The following is a 6,394-nucleotide window of genomic DNA, read 5'->3' as shown; positions in this document are numbered from 1 at the left end:
AGACAGACATAAAAGCAGACATACAGACAGAAAGATGGACATACAGACAGAAATCAGACAGACAAAAAGATGGAGAGATTAATTTATTTTAAAAAGAAAATACTACAATATATCAGCCAAAATTCTTCCAAAATAAAAACTTCCACATTTTTCTTTGTTTGTTAAATTCAGATTTTCCAAAAGTTCCAATTTGATATTTAGACAGATTGATTGATTGATTGATTGATTGATTGTTTTTCCAAGTCACTGTCCTTTCTGTTGTCCCTGTAGTCTCTGAAGTAAAATGGAAATGCCTGTAGCCATTAGCTGATCCTCCTGCTAGCAGAAGCTGTGCTGTGATAATATAATAATCACTATCAGAGCTTTAGGAGGCTCATCGGGCAGAAAGAGAAGCGTCGTCTTTCACACACCTGGAGAGACACACAATTAAGAAAAGCAGTGGTGTGTGTCATTCCTCGCACCCGCCGAATACCAATGAACACAGCGGACCATCACGGACCACCAGAGACTAATTCCAGCATCTCTGTGTGTCAATGAGGCTGAGATTACAGGACAGGACAAGCAGCCGCTCGCTGGAGGTCAAAGATCAGTAACTACCGGCCCTGAATGACAACACACTCATTACCGTCATTCAGACTAAAACACACTCACTTTACACTCCCTGGATATTATTCTGCTACTGCTGATGCTCTGTTTACTGACTTACATTCAGTGAATTCGATTTTTTTTGCTCCTCTGTGTAGAGAAACTGGTTGTTTTGAGTGGTGCATGTGTTTGTGTGCGTGCGTGCGTGCGCGTGTGTGTGTGTGTGTGCTTAAACCATTCAGGATTTTGATACAAGTTCTGCACAGTGGCTAGAGGGATTTTGAGCCATTCTTCTTGCAGAATAGAGGCCAGGTCACTACGTGATGCAGGTGGAGGAAAACGTTTCCTGACTCTGTCCTTCAAAACACCCCAAAGTGGCTCAATAATATGTAAATCTGGTGACTATGAAGGCCATGGGAGATTTTCAACTTTACTTTCATGGTAATCAAACCACTTTGTCACCTTGCTGTGTGTATTGGTGCATTATCATCCTGATGCCCGGCACTGCCATTTTTGAACCATTGGGTCCTCCAGAATGGATTGGTAGACCTTGGCAGTGATGCACAGATCTAGCACAAGTATTGGGCCTAGGGAATACCATGATATTGCAGCCCAAGCCATCACTGATTCACCCCCATGCTTCACTCTGGCCATGCAGCAGTCTGGGTGGTACTCTTGTTTGGGGCTTCTCCACACCGTAACTCTCCTGGATGTGGGAAAGGCAGTGAAAGTAGACTCATCAGAGAACATTACATGTTTACATTATCCACAGATTTTCGCTGCTGGCACCACTGAAACTGACATTTGGGATTGGCACGAGTGATCAAAGGTTTGGCTATAGCAGCCTGGACCCTGTGGAGCTCCCAATAAATAATTTAGGTGGGCACAGGAGAGTTGATGTGCACATGTAATTCTGCAGTAAGTTGGGCAGCTCATACCAGCTCAGGTATGTTTTTTTGGATACAATTCCTGCACACAGAAATCTCAGTCATATTTTTCCCTTGCGTCCACATTTACTCCTGTTGGATGTTGTTTATCCTTCTTGGTGGCCTGCTGACATTACACTAAATCCCATAGGTCTTGATACTTCACAAAGATTTGCTATTTTGATCACAGATGCACCAGATGTGCACCAACAATTTGTCCTCTTTTTGACGTTTTGTCTATCCTCAATTAAAGCATGCACATTTTAATGACATACATTTAAGGCCCAATCTCAATTCTACGAATAGGCCCTTCCGTTTACCCCAACTCTTTGTTTTGCATGTTTACATAAAGGGGTAGTAGTGTCCCAATTCTCTTTAGCTTGAAGGCGTAGGAATAAGGGGAAGGACTAGACAGGCCTTGGAAATGAAGATACTTCAGTACCACACTCTAAGCCAAGGAGTAAGAAAATTTCCCAGAATACACCATCTGCAATGACAGCATGGCTAAACACAGAAGTTACCGTACGTTCACACCGAAAGCGGCGAGAGCGTCCAAGGTCGCTCTGGCCGCCCTGGCGACAACGCTCTCTGCCTTCACAGCTCCTGCGGCGAGAGCGTCAAAACTTGCTACATTGATCTCGTATTTAAAGGAGCCGTTGCAGCATATCAGTTACATTCCTGCATAAAACGTGTTTCTAGTGTGAAAATGTTGCGCACTTCTTATCAATTTCATACAACAATAGAAGATCAAGTTGCGTGTGGTGTGGCTTTGCTCTATTTATCCAATATGTGTCCATATGTCTGAAATATCCTGAAGCAGCAGTACTGTTTTGTATCGTCACATCGCGTGAGATTCCCGCTTTTTTAAGATAAATTTATATAACATTAATGAACATCAGTAAGTCGCCAGTAACTTATTTAATGTATGTTCCTGCAGGAAAAAATTGGAAATAATTGGAAATCCGGCGACCGCAATAATCAAACCCTTGGGAACAACTGTGGTCGGAACCAAAGTTCACAGGTCTGTGTTCTCTGAACTGCTATCAAGCGATGGACGTCTTCATTCTGATTGCTTGCCGCCGAACCGCGTCATAGCTCATTACCATAAAGTTGACTTCATTTCAACTCTCCTCGACGCTCACGCCGGCGAAGACGCGCCGCGCTGCTCCTCGCCGCTTATCGCCGCCGGCTCTCATTGAAAATGAATGACTTCCGGCTACTTTGACGCTGTCGCCGCTTTCGATGTGAACGTACGGTTAGTAGATCCACAAATTACTATTTGTTGTCATTATTACTAATTTTTACAACAAATAAGCATATGTTTTAATATATTCATAATGGTGTTCTTGTTTTACCGTCATGCTTTTTTTTTATTTTAAAAAAGCTAAAATAAAAACTGCTTATTTTCACTATCTATAATCCCTAATAATAACTCCTGTATAGCAGTGCCACAACACATACTTTCACATGTGGCACTCAATGACACTCGAATACCCTGTCAGAAAAGTCTAGTGGCTGTAAATGAGCCAGTGTCTAGTATATCCATTGGTGGAACGAGTACTGAAAAATCTAACTCAAGTACCATTACTTGCCAAAAAATGTAGTGCAAGTAGAGTAAAAGTATCTGTTGTAAATATTACTCAAAGTATGAGTAAAAAGTAGACCTTTTCTAAAGTACTCAAGAGTAGAGAGTAGTGAGTATTTCACTGTTAAAAGCTGGTTTACATTTAATTTGTGAATGTGTGTAAACGTAACATTCTGTAGTGTATCTAGTTATTGCCTAGCAGGCACACAGCGTGATAAGGTGTTAATATTAGGTTAGATTTAGGTTGTGATGTCAGGTGACCAAAGTTTAATGTCTAGCCAGCGTCTAAGGACATTATTTTGATATCCAATAATGACGTCAAATTACGTTGATATTTGGTCTATATTAGGTTGTTAGAAAGTCCAACGTCGAGCCAACATCTTAAACCAACATCATGTTGACATTGCCAAATACAGACATTTATTCACCAAGTATGGCAACCAAAATCCAACGTCTGATAGAAGTCATAGTGGTAACGTCCACACAACGTCAAGCTCTAACATCATTAGACATTGATGTATGGTTGATTTTAGGTTGGACATTGGACATTGTCTTCGTCCTGACGTTGAGTTCTGACGTCAACCCGATTTTCATTTCCAAACAATATGCAACACCCCGATGACGTTAGGTTACAATGTCAATCTGACATTATGTTAATGTCTTATGCCTGTTGTTTAAGGCCATTTCGGTCATCATACAGTAAACATCCGTCATCTTCTTAACAGTGACCTGCATCTAAACAGTCTCTGGGTCTTGAGGTAGTTTATTATGAGGTGATTTACCTCCTGTGTGCGATCTGATTGGACAGGAATCACATGACTGATTTTTCTAATCCCCATAGACAAGAAAAAATAAAGGAGTGACTGCAGGTTGAAGGACAGTAGTGGAGAAAAAGTACAGATACAGCACTAAAAATGTACCAAAGGGAAAGTAGAAGTACACATTTTTAAAACTACTCAGTAAATTACAAAATCCTGAGCAAAAAAATAAATAAAACTAAATTACAGTAGTTTGAGTATTTGTAATTAGTTACTTTACACCACTGAGTATAATGTTAATGCTGTGTAAATTGTGTTCATGTGTTTCCATAGATGAATATGGCCATGGTGTAAATGTGCAGTACAGTTATGATCTTATTGCCACATTATATTGTTATGATAACTTGATATATACCTTCAGGGATTTCCTGAAAATAAATACCAAAAAAATGCAACTGGAATAATTAAAGCAGTTGCCATCGTCAATCTCATATGAAGCAAGAGATGGCGATGACATATGATGACGCTTGCAGGAGTTGTAGTGGCGTGCCATTTCTTAGGGATCAATTTTAATGGGGTAGGGATACAAAAAATAGAATTGGAATAGAGCCTATATGTCACCATTGACCAATCAGACCCAATTATTAAAACAAAACAGAAGGCTTTGGATAAAAAGACAAAGAGAAAGGAAAGAGAAAGACCACAAGCAGCTGTATCTGACTGTATTTTAATGTCTGTCTATGTTTCAGTGCTTTGAATCTGACTGTTCTTATAAACAGATATTGACAGTCTGTACCCTGTTTGCCTAATAATATTTCTAATCAACTCACTTGTTCTTTTTTTTTTTTTTTTTACAGAATATGCATGCATGCATATACAAACAAATACGATAACAAAGAAAACAAAGTAATACCATATCTAATAATAATAATAATAATATTCAAAACAACAACAACAATAATAATAATAATAAATATATTCAAATTTATGCTTTGAACATACTTTCAAACAAAAGTAATATGCACTATGTGAACTACAAAATGACTACCTAATTTATTTGAAAATGATTCAAAATTAGGATCAAAATTAGAAGGAAAATTTGAATAATTATTCAAGGGATAATATTTGTTAATATAATAAGTTTTTTATCATTTAATAATCTAATGCAGCTCATACGTAAAAATAAGTACATGTTAGTATTATTATTATTATTATTATACAATAACGATTAGAATTATGACATTACTACTACAACTACTACTAATAATAATAATAATGATAACAACAATATTTTGCATAATTTGAATATACTTTCAATTAGAACAGTTTACTCATACAAAAACCTACTGTTTTTATCATTATCATCATCGGTATCATTGTTATTATTATTAGGAATATTTCAATACACGTAACACTATGACACACATTATATATATATATATATATATATATATATATATATATATAATATGACAAATTTTCAAGCGTAAACATTAAATAAATACATATAAGTAAACTTTACTCTTACTTTTCAAGTGCTGTTCTTTATACGATAAACTGTTTAATATTCTCTATGTGGTAAAACAAGTGCAATCTACCAAATGTCTCATTTCAGACTCTAAATAACAAAATGTTTCTGTCTTGCTCTTAAAGTCCATGTGAAATCAAAATATACAATGTTTACTTTGCTAGGGCATGTTGTTATTCTTTAGGTGAACAATTAATGCACGCAAATGAATCCACTAAACAAAAAAAGTTTGTTTTGGTAAATTTAAAGTCCGACGATTTGCTTCCGCATCTGAAGTAACGACAAATAGAAATATAACAATACATATATTTACGTCCACGCTGGCAAGCAATAGAAATCTGTTACTTTTTAGAATATGCTTAAAAATTAGCATTACCCCTTGTAATCAGCAGGCATCCTCAGTGTGCAACTAGTGCATCTGTTAAGGTAATCCAGCTTGTGATGTCATGCGCAATCTAATCAAAAAATATTTAGTGATCTTAATCACTGTTAAATTTAGAGGAATAAAACTAATTGTTTCCTTAGCATTTGAAAAAGAAGGCAACACAAAGATGCTAAAACTATACTGAATACCCGAGGTACTTTTATTTTTATACTTCTATATGTCAGTCAGACGCGGAAGAAGCGTCAAAACGCGAGTGACTTACAGTACATGTTAAGTCAATGCAAAGGCACGAATAGACATCCTGCGGCACGATACGCGAGAATGAGGCAGCGCGAATGAGGCAGCACGAGTTGAGCGTTTTGCGCGATTGATGTGCTTAACGTGCGAATCGCTTGATTTCGAAAATCTGACCTTCAGCGATCATTTGGGCTGTGTTAACGAATCAGGAGCTTACTCTTGTGGGGGCGTGATTATGACTTAGCACCTTTTGTTGGTTTCCAGGGGGGAAATTCTCCTGCAGACACTGACAAAAGTTCATCAAACTGGGCTTGGCTCAGTCAGGAGCACCGCTGAAAGCCTCCATCACCCAGGCTACGTTTCTGGAGATTATGAGCTCACAGAGCTGGG

Source organism: Danio rerio, chromosome 25, assembly GCF_049306965.1.
Source record: "Danio rerio strain Tuebingen ecotype United States chromosome 25, GRCz12tu, whole genome shotgun sequence".
Classification (NCBI taxonomy): Eukaryota; Metazoa; Chordata; class Actinopteri; order Cypriniformes; family Danionidae; genus Danio; species Danio rerio.
The sequence above is the reverse complement of the archived record's forward strand: the minus strand, read 5'-3'. Positions refer to the sequence as shown.